Source organism: Maniola hyperantus, chromosome 24 (assembly GCF_902806685.2).
Source record: "Maniola hyperantus chromosome 24, iAphHyp1.2, whole genome shotgun sequence".
In the NCBI taxonomy this organism is placed as follows: domain Eukaryota; kingdom Metazoa; phylum Arthropoda; class Insecta; order Lepidoptera; family Nymphalidae; genus Maniola; species Maniola hyperantus.
Genome location: NC_048559.1, coordinates 178375 through 197626, shown reverse-complemented (window position 1 = coordinate 197626; position 19252 = coordinate 178375). Strand labels below are relative to the sequence as shown.

The following is a 19252-nucleotide window of genomic DNA, read 5'->3' as shown; positions in this document are numbered from 1 at the left end:
CCGCCGCGGTGCTCCGCCGCGGTGATCCGCCGCGGTGATCCGCCGCGGTGCTCCGCCGCGGTGATCCGCCGCGGTGATCCGCCGCGGTGATCCGCCGCGGTGATCCGCCGCGGTGATCCGCCGCGGTGATCCGCCGCGGGACGACACAATGCGAATAATGATCCAGCCGAAATAAGGAACAGAAAGTTCCAAGTCTAAGAGATCGTGGAAATTGAATACACAAGGTTTTTATTCAAATATACCTTCAAAAAGTACTTTCAAATCAAAAGTTCTTCAAAGTTTTTTATATACTAATACAAGTAATCACGGACATGGTCGCTAACTATGGGCCTCATAAGAAAGCTCAGAGTTACTCAGCGGGCGATGGAGAGAGCTATGTGCGGAGTTTCTCTACGTGATCAATGAGGAAATGAGGAGATCCGTAGGAGAACTAGAGTAACCGACATAGCTCAACGGGTTGCGAAGCTGAAGTGGAAATGGGCAGGGCACATAGTTTGTAAAACCGATAGACGTTGGGGTCCCAAGGTGCTGGAATGGCGACCTCGCACCGGAAGACGCAGCGTTTGAAGACCCCCCACTAGGTGGAGGGATGACATCCAGACGAGTCACAGTGTAGCGTGTGGAAGTCCTTACAACAGACCTATGTCCAGCAGTGGACGTCTATTGGTTTATGATGATAATGAAATTAGAAATTAAAAATTCTTAAAACTGATCAAACCAGGGTCTTGACTTCTTGAGACCACTTTTAAAACCGCGGTGCTCCTTACTGCGACAAGGAGGGAGGGACGCAAATAAAAATAAATAAAAATATGGGTCTCCCTACCAAGGTCTACTGTTCAGACCAAATTGCGACACCCAAACTGGGTATCAATAATTAATCCTACCTTGTACATAGTATATGAAATTGCAATAAATTGAAATTAAGGTATCTTTAATTCAAACCTCCCTTCATTTCCCACTCAGTCAAAAGCTTTTACTCTTTACTAGCAACCCGCCCCGTCTTCGCACGAGTAGGTTATCACAACTTTCGTAGGATCTCTTTTTTTTAAATAAAATATAGCCTATATCACTAAGGGATAATGTAGCTTTCTATTGGTGAAAGAATTTTCAAAATCAGATGAAATTAGTTCCAGAGATTACTTCCTACACACAAACTTACAAACTTTAACTCCTTATAATATTAGTATAGAAGTATAGATCAAGCATTTCCTCCCACTTCCCCACCAGCGCTCGTGCTATAAGGTACATCGGAAGTTATGAAATATTGCTTCATACCTACTTCAATATGTTCCGAGGAGCCCCCCCCCCCCCTCCCCCCCCCGTGTTATTGTAAGCCCTCTTTTCCTTATTTTGTTATTTCTGCCTCGCACAAATTTATAGCATATCGAATTATTTGTAATCTATAAGAAAGAATAATTCAACTTGTATTAAAACTCTCAAATAAAAATCATCATCGTCATCACCGTTGCGTCAACAGACAGACATCCACGTCTAAATCCCTGCGACTCGTTTGTTGTCGTCTGTCCACCGTCTGTCGTCTGGCATAAGGATAGAAAATAAAATTAAGTAATATGGGGATTTCTTTTTTTTAAAGAATATTAGCCATTGATGACTAATATTCCCCTTTCCTCTCCAACTAAGCGTCAGGCTTGTGCTAGGAGTAGGTACGACAATAGTGCAACGGGTGGAATTTGAACCAGAGACCTGTTGGATTTCAGTCCGCTCCCCTAACCGTTGAGCTATTGAGGCTCTAAAATATAGTTAAATTGTAAGAAACTAAAAACTGCCATAATTATTTCATGTCAACAACACCTTTGGTCTACAACACAAGATATAAATGAAACTATAGATTTTTCAAAAACACTTAAATCCACCATATTTACTTGATCTTTTTTGGGTTGAATGGAAGTTTTTTCAAAAACCGAGGAAAAAATGCGCTAAATAGGTATATCACTTTCATTTCACTTATTTTCAGCTCCATACGTTGGGCAAATAACATCGATGCTGATGATAGCAGTGCATTAATCACAAGCGAAGGTCACTTGGGCTATTTTTACCTGATCTAGACTCCAAGGAATTTCGACTCTTATCACAATGACTTAGTTACCAAATTCCTTTGAGCAAGAAACCGCTAAGTCGAATGTTCCTGTAATTTATGGAAGCCTGGTAGTGCGTCGTCGATTATAAGGCCAGCTTCACACGTTGGTGCCAAAGCTCGTGCCAACGTTGGTCGAATATTTTCGTAAGGCATCCATTTATGTTGTTTTTTAACACTATAGTCTATCCACGGAGGGAAGTTAATATAGGGGTCTCTCTTTTACGTAATCCTATACAAACGACAAAAACAAAAAATCAGTGGGCGTTAACCATTTTGAGTGACCAACCAAACACAAACGATTGTTTCCGACGAAGGGTACAATACGAAAAACATAGGCATAGGCATGTGGGCATACCCCTTCCAAGTTAGCCTGCTTCCATCTCAGACTGCATCATCACTTACCATCAGGAGAAATCGCAGTTAAGGGCTAACAAGGTCACTCAAAATGGTTAACACCCACTGACTTTTTAGTCTCTGTCATTTGTATGGGATTAGATAACAGAGAGACAGAGAGCCCTTTATAACTTCTCTAGTCTCTACGTGGATATAGTATAGTTCTGTCGCGCGTCGCGCGTCGGAGCCAACGTGAACATGTCAAATACAAAGACTGACGTTAAGCGATAACGCGTGGGCGGATCGCAAACGAAAAAACCACACAGAACTCCCAACGTTGGCTCGAGTGTTTTTTTTTCTTCAGATACAAGTTAGCCCTTGACTGCAATCTCACCTGGTGGTAAGTGATGATGCAGTCTAAGATGATAGCGGGCTAACCTGGAAGGGGTATGGTAGTTTTTATTAAACCCATACCCCTTTGGTTTCTACTGAGGCCAATGCTAATTTCCCGATCCACATGTTGGGCAACCAGTGTTGGGCTCAGCGTGTAAAGCCGGCGTTAGCCCGTTCGGACACAAATCGCCTTAACTGCCGCCCTAAGGACAGTTTTGCCGCCATTTGAGCAGTATTTTAGCTTAAATTGTGGAGCGAGACATCGTTTGTTTTGAACGTTGTTATCACCTCTGGAGGAGTGGAGGAGGTCCACGTAATTGGCTTTTGGTAGATAGTACCACGAAGTTATAATAATTTGATAGAACTTCATTTTTAGGGTTCCGTGTCTCCAGCGAATATTATTACTAACTATTGTCCAAATCATGCCCGAATGGTGCCAAGAATGGCTCCAATACCGCGCTGGACAGCCAGGTGGGTCCTTTGCGTAGAAAATAATCCAGCGGTCACCAGATGACGCTATTAACCACGGTGAAATGTTTTTTTTTGCATCAAGACTCCATGGCCTCAAAACTCTCTACGGCAACGGAATAAATAATATGTATCTACTAGATGTCGGGAAGCGACTTTGTTTTAAATAAAGTCGCTTATCCTTAGCTTAGCCCCTATCTGTCTGTTTGTACGCTTAGATCTTTTGAGCCACGCAACGGATTTGAATGCGGTTTTCATCACTATTTACTTACCTACCTAGAGTAACTTAATGAAATGTCGGAAGAAATCAAGTTGATTGAGCTTTCATCGAAAATGATGTCTTATTCTTTTGAAATATACCTAAGTTAAGTTTAGTACGCTACAGGTCGAGATGGTAATCGGGGTTAGGACGCCCCGCACGTCATCCGTGCTAGCCCGCATCGGGTTAGCGCGGGCGCTGTGCGGGGCGTCGCCACCCTGATTGCCATCTCAACCTATCGCGGAATATACTTAACAAAATAGCATTATACCCGTGCAAAGCTGGGGCGGGACACTTTTTTTGTAAATAAAGCAAAAAAGCAATACGATTCAAGCGTATACTTTGTACAAAACAACATTTTTCCCAAAGCGCAGATGTCTGGCATGCAACGGCGCTGCGGCGGCGCTGCGCTGCGGCGGCGCTGCGCTGCGGCGGCGCTGCGGCGGCGCGCGGTCAGCGCAAATCGGTTTTCTCCCAGATTTCTTTACAAAATACATTGCACAAAGTATTCCTTGACTGTCCCGTTTATATCCGACACAGACACAGACACAGACATAGACACAGACACAGACACAGACATGGAAACGGATTTATGTTTATCGTTTATTGAGGTTTGAGTCAGACGCTCTGGTTTTGATAAATGTATTTTTTCCAATAATATCTATTATCTATCTGCCATCGGCTTTCTAGCCATAATCACATTTTGGGTGGGCTATTTTATAACTTTAGAGGATATTTTAGTAAATATCCTCCCCCTTTGATTTTGTGAATCCCGGAAACCTAATATTTACGTAAACATTTGGATTTATTAGCCAAATATAACTAACTAGCTTATGCTCGCGACTTCGTCCGCGCGGACTACACAAATTTCAAACGCCTATTTCACCCCCTTAGGGGTTGAATTTTCAAAAATCCTTTCTTAGCGGATGCCTGTACATCATAATAGCTATCTGCATGCCAAACTTCAGCCCGATCCGTCCAGTAGTTGGAGCTGTGCGTTGATAGATCAGTCAGTCAATTAGTCAGTCAGTCAGTCACCTTTTCCTTTTAAATATTTGGACGGACTTTTAAAATTTTTAATCTAAATATATAAAAGGAAAACGTGACTGACTGACTGACTGACTGATCTATCAACGCACAGCTCAAACTACTGGTCGGATCGGGCTGAAGTTTGGCATGCAGATAGCTATTATGATGTAGGCATCCGCTAAGAAAGGATTTTTGAAAATTCAACCCCTAAGGGGGTGAAATAGGGGTTTGAAATTTGTGTAGTCCGCGCGGACGAAGTCGCGAGCATAAGCTAGTTAGTAGATAAAATATTATGATATTGTTCCGGCTTTTGTTGACTCGGAACTCAAAGTTAATATAAATATCTCGAAACATTTCAATTATTATGAGTTACGCATATTAATGACAGCCTGGTTGTGTAAGATGAAATGAACTCTATGCAAGTTTGTATAGGGCTCAATCTGGTTTGAAGCTAGTCGTTAATTAAACGGCGACTGCTCGCACTTGGACTTGTTTATTTGATCGTCAAATCAATGTAAACGGATTCATAATGCATACACAGCCATACTCATAAATTCAAATTAGAAACGCGGAGGCAAATCGCTTCGTACGTGTCCGTGGAATTTCGACTGTATACCTACCTATTACCTAGGTGTGTGCAGACTATGCCTTGCGAAACAATAGTAGGCATAGTAGAAAGATGAAGAAACTAGGCCCAAAATATTATATTTATTTTATTTTATTTTATTTGTCGAAGAACCGCCCACAGAATTACACACTTAAAATGACATAAAATGTTATCGAGTTTTATATGTCTCGTGTAACTCCACTTACGGACAGTCACAACGACCATTAAATCAAACAAGTACATTAAAATAACCTAACCTAAACATGAAAAATATACCTAAGCTATATGTATATTCTGTACAATACAGTATAAGTCCCGCAAATTGCTATTGCGCTGGAACCATGTCTCATTTACATCGAAATGACGTCATTTTGACATCAGCCGAAATAAAAATGTGCCATCAGCTCGAAACTTCAGTCTAGTATTGACGTCACTAAAATGGCGCGCATTAGCAATTTGCGGGACTTATAGTACTCTACCAATAGAAAACTTTGCGCCGATGCCTATAACAGAGTTGTGTACAACACAAACTTATGACATAGCTATCTACTATCTAGCCTTAGGCATATAAGTAGGAGCCTCATTTTACGGTCGGCAAATTGTCGGCGTCTGACATTCGCATGACTGCGTGTAGTTCAACAGAATTCCGCGAATGGCGCTCTCCGAACCTACCTACGTCTTACGTGGAAACCCTTACGACGCTTTACTTATTAACTAGATATACCAGTACCTGTAGTACAAGATTTTACGTCTCACCAAACCAAACCAAATTCGAGAGTCGAAATACTTCTGCGTTACAGTAAACTGGATCTTAACTGCCTTGTTTTAAAGCTCAAGTTTGTCTACACTTCTACAGCCAGCGCTCCAAGCGGAAACATTGCGAAATTAAAATCAGTGGCATTGAATATTTGACTTCAATTCAAGGCTGTTTAGGTCCATTTTACTGTAACGCGGAAGTATTTCGACTCTCGAATTTGGTTTGGTTTGGTGAGACGTAAACTCTTGTACTACGCGTACTGGTAATGGCGAACTCACTAACCGCACGAATTTACTTCATCTTATACGTATAGAAAGCCTAGTGGTTAGGACGTCCGCCTTCTATTCGGAGGTCGGGGGTTCGATCCCGGACACGCACCTCTAACTTTTCGGAATTATGTGCGTGTTAAATAATTAAAATATCACTTGCTTTAACGGTGAAGGAAAACATCGTGAGGAAACCTGCATGACTGAGAGTTCTCCATAATGTTCTCAAAGGTGTGTGAAGTCTACCAATCCGCACATGGCCAGCGTGGTAGACTATGGCCAAAACCCTTCTTCTCACTCTGAGAGGAGACCCGCGCACTGTAGTGAGCCGGCGATGGGTTGATCATGATGATGATGATGATACGTATATAAACGTCTAGTTCGCTAAACGTCTGAGAGAGGTCGGGGGTTTCGATCCCGGTCATCAGTGGCGTGCACAGGGTTTGGTGCCAGGGTAGGCATTAGTTAGGTGAAAACCTGTTTTACTGGTTGGTCATAATGAAAAATATGCATTGAGCCATTACAACTGGGGTAAGCACTGCATTTATGCCTTTATGACCTGCACGCCACTGCCGGTCATGCACATCTAACTTTATGAGTTATCATCAACATTATGATCAACCCATCGGCAGCTCAATACAAAACACGGGTCTCTTCTCAGAGTGAGAAGGGTTTTGGCCATAGTCTACCACGCTGGCCATGCGCGGATTGGTAGACCTCACACACCTTTGAGAACATTATGGAGAACTCTCAGGCATGCAGGTTTCCTCACGATGTTTTCCTTCACCGTTAAAGCAAGTGGTATTTTAATTATTTAACACGCACATAATTCCGAAAGTTAGAGGAGCATGCCCGGGATCGAACCCCCGACCTTCGATTAGAAGGCGGATGTCTTTTTTTCACCTATTTACTCGAACATGAAAACAATTTAACTTTTTGGAGTTGTTAGTTAACGAGCTCAACTCACTCTTGCGTCAGACTAGCGTTTAATTAAGTTGCAAACTAAATTGAGTCCTAAGTATATACTCCTAGGGCATTTCTTACTTTGTGCAATAGCTTAGTAATTACTACAACTTATATTTCAGACTGCGAAATAACCTTAGGTACTCCAATGAACACTGCGAAACGAAACGCTGCAAATAATAATAATGCTATTTCTTTTTAAATTAGAAACTCCGTTAATATGACAATGGGGCCGATTCTCTTGTACACAATCTCTAAACTAACCTAAATTAACAAGTCTAAATCTAGTGCCATCCTTTTTGCGCAAGCAACATTATGAAAGGGATAGCAATCGGTTTAGACGTGACATTTTAGTTTAGTTTAGAGATTGTGTACAGCGGAATTAGCCACAATGACAAACTTGGTCACACTTAGCCCATGACACATTTGGTCAGTTGCACCCCTTCGAGCGATGTTGACTAACGGCGAATACCTACGCACTGCACTTCCGTCCTCCGACTTCTATCCGTCATCCGTGAGAATACCAGCGATTGTTATCTACGACATATGTCATAAGACATATGACCAATAAAATAAAATAAAATAAGCTACCATACAAAACAAAAAGCAAAGTATTTTCACGGACTCGGATCGGATGAGTGCGTAACCGCCGTAAAAGCCATCGTTATAATGGCCCACATAATTTTTTCGACCATTTTGATTTCGATCATTTTGACGACCTCCCTGGCGCAATGGTGAGCGCTGTGGTCTTAATAGTGGGAGGTCCCGGGTTCGATTCCTGGCAGGGGTTTGGAATTTTATAATTTCTAAATTTCTGGTCTGGTCTGGTGGGAGGCTTCGGCCGTGGCTAGTTACCACCCTACCGGCAAAGCCGTGCCGCCAAGCGATTTAGCGTTCCGGTACGATGCCGTGTAGAAACCAAAGGGGTATGGGTTTAATAAAAACTGCCATACCCCTTCCAGGTTAGCCCGCTATCATCTTAGACTGCATCATCACTTACCACCAGGTGAGATTGCAGTCAAGGGCTAACTTGTATCTGAATAAAAAAAAAAAAAAAAAAAAAACATAATGTACCTAATCTATAAACTAAATAGTGAGGTCTAAATATATTGCTACCCTTACATAATTCTCCCGGATAGCACTAGATTTAGACCTATCAATTCGGTTTCGAGATTTTGCACTACAGAATTAGCTTCATTAATTATTCTGCTAAATACAAAGAAGAATAGATTTTTTTATAAATATACACAACCAAATCTAGAATGGCAAATGCTGAACTGGGTCAGTGCGGAACCATTAATAGAACAAAATCAGTTCTGGCCGGAAGTAGAGAATCAATAGCCTACAAAGGGGCCGCTGAATTTTTAATTGTTTCAAATCTGTTCATTGCATTATTGATCTAACCTAGATTTACTATTGGATATAAATAATAGGTACTGCAAATTAATTTCACCATCATCACCATCAACACTTCGGCAGTCCACTACTGAGTACAGGTCTCTTGCCAGAGTAAGAAGGCCGCTATGCTGAACAAGTGCGGGTTGAGAGATTTCACACGGGCTTTTTTGAGAATATTATGGAGAACTGTTGTAGGTAGGTAGGTATAGAAGCAGGCGTTACTGTAAGCCCATGATATACAATGAACCAAAAGCTTAGTTGGCTGTAATCCGCTGAAACAGGTCGAATCTGTATGGTGCAACATGCAGCATGCGATATGCACCGCCCGCCCTTCCACTGCTAAACACGCAGGAAAAAGCAGCCACCAGGCAAGCAATACGCACCACCATCACGCAGTACGAGTGTGTTTTGGGATTTGTGTGGTGGTGGCTGTTTCTTCCTGCATGTTTAGCAGTGGGAGGGCGGGCGGTGCATGTCGCATGCTGCATGTTGCACCATACAGATTCGACCTGTTTCAGCGGATTATAGCAAATTATGCTTTTGGTTCATTGTTTATTTTATTTTATTTTGTTTATTTGAAAGTAATCAACAGCGTGAATACATATTATTATTTAAATTTAAATCTAGTTATAACAGAAGGCCAAAAGAGATTACTTAAAATTATAATTAAAACTATTTTTAACAGAATAGATTTAGAATAAATGTAGGTATATACAAGAATAAAATTACAACAGTGTGTGTGTATGCTTGTGTGTGTGTGTATGCGTGTGTGCTTTTGTGTGTGTGTGTGCGTGTGTGTGTGTATGTGTGGGTGTGTAAGTGGGAGATTATTATTATTATTATTCTCCATTATTGTACCTACTATAATGGAGAACTCTCAGGCATGCAGGTTTCCTCGCGATGTTTCCCTTCAACGTTAAAGTAAGTGATATTTAATTAGCGAATCTACTTAGCGAATAAACTGAAAAGGGTGCACTGCACAATTCGCAGACAAGCGGGAAACAATTGAAGTCGAAATATTCAGAAGTAATTTCCCTCATAATGAGGGGACCTCTTAATGAAAAATGAGGTAATAGAGGGCGAGACAATGCCTCCATTCAGTGGTGGCGCGATGCACACGGCAGAATGCAGTTTTAATTAATTGTACAATGAGAAGATTTGTTTTATTTTAATTTTTACGGCTTCCGTTTTTCCCGCTAGATACAGCTATAATATTGGCAGCCTCAAAAGAAGATTGAATATGTACCTTCTGCGCAAGCGCAACAACATAATAATTAAAGCCTATATGTCTATCACCAATTATATATTTTTTAATGGGTAAAGTATTTTTAAAAAACACATTTAAACACTATCTCACAAATTCGCATCTTTACATTATTAGGTAGTTTATTTCTGTACTAGTTTATGCTCGCGACTTCGTCCACGTGGGCTACATAAATTTCAAACCCCCATTTAACCCACTTAGGGGTGGAATTTCGAAAAAACCTCGTTATTGGGTTCCTACTCTTTACAAAGAACACACCCTCCGAATTTCATGTCTCAGAGCAGCGGTTTAGGCTGTGCATTGATGTAGGTATATAGATTATATTAAGTAGATATTGGCACCGATTCCGTTGTCTTTCTCTGAACTAAATTTAGAGTAGGTATCTGCATCCTTTTCTTTTTAACAATGCTAAAGAAGGAACGGAACATGACTTTTTAAAAACTCTAAATTTTAGTGCATAATACAAATTTAAACAGTAGGTTCGCGACTGCGCGCTAAAATCACGGGTTTTAACATCTAAAAATTAAATTATTTAAAACTGTCAAACTGTGTCTGTCCTTTTCATATTACATTAGTAAGAAGAGCATGCGAATACTCTAAAATTAGGTTGTGCTTAGAATCAGTACCATTATACCTACCTAATATAGATTAAAAACTATATATTACCTATATCAATAGTAATATCTGTCATACGCCTTCTAGTTTAGTTTCCATTCATGCATCATCATAATAACATTATTTAAAATCCACGATTAAATACGTCCGACTGCTTATAATAAAACACCGATTATATTTTATCGATTACGATAGTAAAAATTATCTTCCCCCGTGCTCTTATACAAATAAAACAACAGATAAGATTATAGTAAAACTACCTACTTTACTGATTCAAATCACTGTGTAATACATACTCAGAATAGTACTACGTCAGTACCAGTATATATTCTGTCATAGTACTAACGTACGATTAATACTATGCAAATTTTTATTTTATTTTATTTTATTTATTAGGAACATACACAATACATTAATTTAACACAAACTATGACACTTATAAACAAACACAGGCTGATAAATGTATCTATAAAATGTGTACACAGCATTTGCAAAATAATATCTAGACAAATAAAAAGAACTTAACTTACTTTTTACGGGCATTTATTTTAATTTAGCTATTTTATAGAATATTTTGATTAAATCCACTATCCATACTCATGAACTCAATTTTTTTTTATATAATTGTAAGCTAAAGAAGGCTTGTCTATTTTGCTGCTAAATATTTTAACTTTTATTATTAACTCTACAAAATTTTATGAAAAAGTTAACGGTAATTTTTCATTAAGTAACTGAAACTGATCGTGACAGTTTGTTGTTTCTCGCCAAATTTTATTCAAGCTGTCTTATCCATCTACCTTTCTGAACTCTTAACTCAAATTGTATTTAAACTGTCTTATCCATCTACCTTTCTGAACTCTTAACTCAAATTGTAGTTTGTTTTGCCTCATCATATTATTTTATACTAGACTCTACCAATCTGTGAAATACAGATTCTGAGCTAAATACTTGGCTAGTAACTTCAGTAGTCACCTATCTCCTAGTTATTTTCAACAGATCCCTTGTAGTTTAACGATATCATTATTGTATCTTGTAGACTGCCAAAATACAATTTCGGCTTCTACATTTTCTCTTCTCCCGCAAAAAATAGAGCGAACCGCTTCGAGCAATTTACCCTGGAATCTATTGACATCATTTTCTGGAAAATATTTGCCCCAAAAGTCTTTTGTTTTAGAAAATAACGAAGTATCTCCATATTATAAGCTTTCTCGAAGCATCATGTGGAATGATGATAGATTTAATATTCATTTTATGTTCACTTCACAGAAAGCTATATAATATTACGATTATAATAATATAATCTCCAAGAACTTTTATGGTATTACTTTTTCCACCCTTTGAATATGAATTCTCTATTGTAAAGAATATTTTATCTTTTTATAGAAAACTCTTGATTTCAATAATGTAATTGTACAACAAATATTTCGAGGCGGAAGCACTTTTACTCTCTTGAAATTTCCTTTCGAAACTTTTCCATTCAATCACAATAATTCCAAGGAAACATTATTTATCTTACTTTATTGAAAATCTCTTTTCTCAGTTTTTCTCAGACAAGAAATAATGATCTAGAAATGACGTACCTACAACAGCTTTAGTAATGATTTCTTTTACTTAGCTGTCAGTTGCTCACAGTCCGCCAATTATTTATATTACAAACAATTCTACGCAAACACTCTGAACTTTCTTACAACCCTATTGTGGGTAACTTACAACGGAGATCTTACAAGGTGTGCACTTATAGACCTCGTCAAACCGCTATTGCGAGTCGCCATTATTATCACTTTAGTTGTTCATGTATAACCATATCAATAAAATCCTACACATATATCCCCTAACTGCGGCGAGAGTTAAAAAGATATGTACTAAATGGCTTTTAACTCTTTCTTACGATCAATCAGAACAACTTATAGTGGTTAAGACGTCAGCTCCTATTACAGGGGTCGCTGGTTCGATCCCGGGCACGCGCCTCTAACTCTTCGGATGCTATGTGAGTACACTCAGTTTATAAATACTATCTGTCCCGGCTTACTCACGTGTGTAGTCGACGTTAGCCCGACTAGTTTCGAACCCATACGGGGTCCTTTTTCAAGGGAGTCCGTCCGCGCCCGCGCCGCGGTTTTGACTATTATAATGGAAATCACTCACGGTAGTTTAAACACTCAGTTTATTTAACCTTGAAGGAAAACATCGCGAGGAAACCTGCGTGCCTGAGAGTTTTTCATAATGTTCTCAAAGGAAGTCTGCCAATCCACACGTAGCAATTTATCTGCCCCTTGAATAATCCCATATCAGAAGATAGTTTTGTGCGAAACACCGAATAAAGAATGAATGAACGTAGAGCACAAAGAATACAATTGCAGTACAATAAGTTGGTCTTATCGCTGAGTAAAAAAGGGGTTGATTCTACAAGATGAGAAATGTGTGAACAAATGTAACAAAAGAATAGCGTTCGTTCAGCGGTTCATCTTGTACTAGTTTATTTCTGTTTGCAGTTTATTCTTCTTTAACATGGAGTTCGTAAACAAAATCATACAAAACAAGAATGCAAGATAACATACAAGGAATCAAACAATAATATTGCATTGCCATTCAGTTCCAACCTGTGTTTAAAATTTAAAACCTCTAGCACATCGGGAAGTTAGTTTAAAATCTATTGCCTTTATATCGAACAGACAAACAAACAAATAGACCGACAAGAAAGCGGGTCAATAAAAATGTGTGAAAAACACAGAAACTCACTATTATCACAGAATATATAATAGTTGCTATTATCGACTTCCCCATCATGTTAACTTGAAGGCTGTTAAGCGTATAGATAACATGGACATCAAAAGGAGATTCAAAAGAACCTATCCATGCAACAATTAGTGCAAAGGTGCATACGTGCAGTGTCAGATAACAGTGCCTGTGCTACTTAACTAGGTCACTAGAACAGTTAACTCCACGTACCTAATACATATTAGTATAAACTAAGGAGAATTAGGCGATTGTAAAGTGCTGTACATTAGATCAAGAAGTTAATCGTAACTATAAGCTTAAGCTGAAGTAATATTACTGATACTAGCTGATGCCCGCGACTTCTTACGCGTGGATTTAGGTTTATATTATATATCCCGTAGGAACTCTTTGATTTTCCGGGATAAAAAGTAGCCTATGTCACTCTCCGGGTCTTTATCTATACCTATGCAAAAATCACGTCGATCCGTTGCTCCGTTGCGACGTGATTGAAGGACAAACCAATAAACCAACAAACAAACACACTTTCGCATTTATAATAGGGGTTGTGATAATATAGTGATGATTAGCCCATAGGCTGGATTTATGGTAAAAAATAATAATTATATTTTAAAAATAAAATTCTTATTGCTCTTGCATTTATATGTTAAAGAAAACAGATAGTGGGTCAAGATATTAACTGACATCAGATGTTGTGTTTTTATTTAGAACTTTTGGTAGAGAAAAAACTACAAACTTTGGACATTGGCAAAGAAAAAGTTAGTGAGTCTACGGCTACACCCACAATATGTTAGCGTAACTTTTCGTACACATAATATTTAAGTATCTCGAATATTTACCGAATGATGAACCTCTGAAAAATTCAAAGCGTAATTATTTCAATTCTTCAGGTGACTTCAATCAGGTGGATTTTTAGAAAATCCTTTTTTGTGCGGGTCTATGTTACAGAGATAGCCGCATAAATTATTTTTTTCTAGACCGCAGCGGTTTGAACTATACATGATTATGTCAGACAGATCTATTTCCATGGACCGAAATCATTCTAGGACTAGTTTATTCTCGCAACTTCGTCCGCGTGGTCTACACAAATTTCAACCCCCTATTTTACTAGGGGAGGAATTTTCAAAAATCCTTTCTTGGGGATGTTTACGTCATAATAGGTATCATACCAAATTTCAGCCCGATCGGTCCAGTACTTTGAGCTGTGGGTTGATAGATCAATCAATCAGTCAGTCACCTTTTCCTTTTATATATTTAGATAAACATATAAACATAAAGATTTCATAATCTGCAAAGATATTTTTATTCTATAAAAATCATTGATTTGTTGTCGGCTTATTAAATAATTATTTAACTCCTAAAAAGGGGATTTCGGGTAGTTCCTGGATTAGAAAGGCTTAGGATAGGGTGTGATGGCATTCTGCAGGACAGGCCTTTGTCGATCAGTGGGTGTACACAAGGTAAAATAATGATGATGTGACATCTGACAGACTAGTGGTTTATAGGAATATTAATTCACATCTAATAATATTATTAACATCTCAAGTTCACAGTAATTATGGTGAACTGATAGAGTTAAAATTGACAGTTATTGACACTCCAGGATTTCAAAAAGGCAAAAAGCAATAGTTAGAATGAGGACAAAACAATTATATGTATAAATATATAAGAAGATAATCCTAAAAACAATCTTAAATAAATAAACAAACAAGGAAACAAATGATAAGAAAGTGAGTTAATAGAAACGTGTCAAAACAACAGTTAAGATGAAAATCTAATTAGAAAATAACATGCCACATCAGTTTAACAACATCTATTTATTCATTAAGTTAAAAACAACATGCAAACTGTTAGTACAAATTTGTATGAGGAGAACGCCTGCTTGTTAATTATCTTCAATAGCATAATTTGTAACAATTGCCAATTGAAGTCTTAACACAAAGAAAAATATCTGGTTATACGAACTGTACGGGGCCTATGAATGAAATTTCATTCGAGAAAAGGCCTTGACATTTCAATTCATGAAGCAAAGAATCAACGTTTTTCATTAAAGAATTCACCTTTAGAAAACATTTAGAGTTTAGTACGAAGATTTTCAATATGTTATTAAATTTCTTTCAATGTCATGTGCTAGCTCTTCTGGAAGCAATTTATTATTCTTTAGATAAAATATGGGAGACATTTCATTTCAAAGAGCTAAAGGAGTATTTCAATTCAATGTTCTCTTTTAATGATTCAATTTTCCGAGTCTGAAACAAGAAAAACGAATAAAAGTAACATAAAATAAGACAAATAAGCATAAATCAAAACATAAAAAGCATAAGAAACATAAAAATTTGCTGCAATTTAATTGCAATTATTTTCAACTCTAGTACCTTTCAGATACTTCAATTAACAATTATTGCAATAATTGAGGTTGAGACTCATTAAAAGTAAAAAAGTAAAAAGTAAATGAAATAAATGGAGTTAAAGGAATGGATGGTTAAAGGAATTAATTTTATGTTAACCTTATTAAACTATAACCACTTGAATTTCAAACTAGAATTTCAAACAAGTTACAGAAGAATCCCACGCAAAGTCAACATTTGATTTAAACTTAGCAAGGGACATAAAACTTCGTGATGAAGTGGCGGTTAGTGATTCTGGGTGCTTACCTAAACTCAGTAAAGGTTTTAATACTAGGCAGTGCTCATTTTATATTTACAATAATTCAAGATGATGTACCTACTTTTCAATAACGGAAATGTTAAGAGAAAACCTAAAAGATATTCTGGAGTATACTATTATGCAAGCCAATATACCGCACTGGAGCAGTGAGGTACCTATATTCTCTGATAGAGGGAACCTCCTCTCCAGCAGAGGGATGAGAATTTCTTACAAACTTTCACTATGATATTTGCCTTCGAAAAGAGCATTATTTATCTAAATATATAAAAGGAAAAGGTGACTGACTGACTAATTTATCAACGCACAGTTCAAACTACTGGACGGATCGGGCTGAAATTTGGCATGCAGATAGCTATTATGACGTACGCATCTGCTAAGAAAGAATTTTGAAAATTCAACCTTTAAGGGGTGAAATAGGGGTTTGAAATTTGTGTAGTCCACGCGGACGGAGTCGCGAGCATAAGCTAGTAAATTATAAATGCCACGCATGCACTTAAGGTTTTTCTGAAAACTCTGAGCTTTCTTCCAAGATTATCTTCTGAGATTCTTGGCGAAGGCCCTCGCTCTTATAGCTAGTCATCACAGTCATCAGTCATCATGAAGCTTTGTAAAGTTACATTTTCATAAATATCTTTGTAATAGATAAGATGTCACTTATATGAGGTACAAGTAACAAAAGAATATGGTGACAGGTGGATGATCATGACAAAATCGCGCGCGTTTTCTCCCCTACTCATAATATATCATACACAGAATGGGCTATTAAGTCAAATTATGTCATAAACGTCAAGAAAAATGTGTCGCGACAATTTAAGGCTTAATTATCACCGAAAACGGTAAAACTTTGCTGAAAAGTTAAGAAAAAAAAACAAAAACGGATATTAAATAGAAATTGTAGATGTCTAGAAGTGAAAAACATAGTGTCAGCGATCTATTTGCAAGATAGGCTTCCTTTATGTCTTACTATACTTACGACTAATTTAATTAGAGGGTCGATATCTCTTGAAACCATTGTGACATACAAAAGTAGTTGACCTGCTACTTTTTGTATAAAACAGAGAACATTTGAAACATTTGAAGAAAATTCATTGAAAAAGTTGTATCCATAATTGTATTAAGAATCTAGGTGCAATTAGTATCTCTTATAACCTATATGACGCAGAAAACTATTTTTGTGCAAAACAGTTAGGTATATCCAAGCACAAAAACCAATAATGACGTTCTTAGAACTAATTAAATTAAGATAACTCTATTCATTATCAGTTCTAATCAATGAAGCGTACAAAAGAACACTAATCCTGTTAATTTCTTTGTAGAAACCAGGTTTATATGAAATAAAATCCGTCATCCGCGACAAATATTGACAGAATGAATAAATATTCTATGTTGATAATAAGAATGGGACGGACTGCAGTCGGAAACACTTTACTAGTGACTCATGATTGTGTTTTTCGTACTTTTTTCCACATAGAAAGGTTTACATGTGTTAAATATAGGATCTAGACTTACCAGGAGCGGAGAAAGGTGTTTGGTATTAGTAGGAGACGCGGTCGAATGGTTAGGTTAGTTCGAACAACGCGATGACGTAACCTCTAGACACGTGTGACCCGTCCGAAGGCCGGGCGCCGACTAGCTGCGTCGATCGATACGGCAGCCATTGCTGCGTTGCGTTCCGTTTACACCGATTCCAAATTCAAACATTATTTTCGTGCGCGGCTTTATGTTTTTTTTTGTTTTGTTTTTTGCAAAATTAGGTTAATTTATCGGAATCTAAGTGGTATAATCAATGCTTATTATATTCAAGAAGTATTTCACTTTTTATTTTGCTAATAACGTTGCTAACATTCCTGATGTCTCGATGTCGAATTCAAACATTACCTATTTTTCGTGCGCGGTTTATTTATTTTTTGCTTATTCGCGAAATTAGGTCAATTATCGGAATTAAAGTAGCTTGGTTCATTTTATTTATTTTGCTTATTTCTCATTTTATATTGCCAATAAATATGTTATAATTTTCCGTTTTTAGCTTTGGATGTGGAATTATGTGACGTACTTATGTTATTTTGACTTAAAACTAAAAATTATAATCGTCGAACGGAGCACTGCTCTTTTTAATTCTCGTCTTGAAAGCTTTTTAGATATAAGTAATGTTGTATGAGGTTCCTGCTAATTAGCATACAATCGCACATCAAAATCTGATGAGAACTTTAACGAATTGTATTTGTGAACTCAATCATGAATCACCTATCATTTAAACAATGCCAAAGATTGACATGTCAAAAATTTAAAATTCTATCTTTAGCTCTACTTTTTCACAGAAATCTTCTTATGTCTTAAAATATTTCACCGTTGGGCAACAGTCTTCCATATCGTTGTTTTTGTCAATCGATAGACGTCTACTGCTGCTATTTAAGTCTCTTGTAGGGTCTTCCTCACCCGCGTGGTCTCGCGCCACCTTGATTCGGCGGTTCCCTGCATTCAGTTGATGTCATGTCTACTAAGTGGGGCGGTCTACTAAAGCTTGGGAACAACTTGGGATCCTAAGCTCTATCAGTTCTTTGAACTATGTTGCCCAGCAAATTGCCACTTCACACTTATTGAATATTGGTTACTCTAATCTTCTATGGACGTTGCTAATTCGATAACGTAGAGAAACCCCAAGTATAGCTCTCTCCATCGCCCGCTGAGTGACTCTGAGGCCCAGAGTTAGTGACCATGTCTCAGATCCATCGCCCGCTGAGTGACTCTGAGGCCCATAGTTAGCGACCATGTCTCAGATCCATCGCCCGCTGAGTGACTCTGAGGCCCAGAGTTAGCGACCATGTCTCAGATCCATCGCCCGCTGAGTGACTCTGAGGCCCAGAGTTAGCGACCATGTCTCAGATCCATCGCCCGCTGAGTGACTCTGAGGCCCAGAGTTAGCGACCATGTCTCAGATCCATCGCCCGCTGAGTGACTCTGAGGCCCAGAGTTAGCGACCATGTCTCAGATCCATCGCCCGCTGAGTGACTCTGAGGCCCAGAGTTAGCGACCATGTCTCAGATCCATCGCCCGCTGAGTGACTCTGAGGCCCAGAGTTAGCGACCATGTCTCAGATCCATCGCCCGCTGAGTGACTCTGAGGCCCAGAGTTAGCGACCATGTCTCAGATCCATCGCCCGCTGAGTGACTCTGAGGCCCAGAGTTAGCGACCATGTCTCAGATCCATCGCCCGCTGAGTGACTCTGAGGCCCAGAGTTAGCGACCATGTCTCAGATCCATCGCCCGCTGAGTGACTCTGAGGCCCAGAGTTAGCGACCATGTCTCAGAAGCTATTAACTTACAGAGATCTTTTGACGTAACCCCAACTATGGCGAATTATGGCCTATTATGGCTCGTTCTGTAAGGAGACCCGTGCTCA

The 19252-nt window shown here is 38.5% G+C and overlaps 1 protein-coding gene across 1 annotated transcript in view; it reads right to left on the bottom strand.

Moving 5' to 3' along the window:
* cpx (synaptic transmission protein complexin) overlaps positions 1-17501 on the bottom strand; it is a 271344-nt gene extending 253843 nt beyond the window's left edge. Inside the window, exon 1 of the mRNA XM_034981445.2 lies at positions 17363-17501. The gene's annotated coding sequence lies outside the window, so the exon portion shown is untranslated. The remainder of the gene's footprint in view (positions 1-17362) is intronic.
* Positions 17502-19252: the final 1751 nt, after the last annotated feature.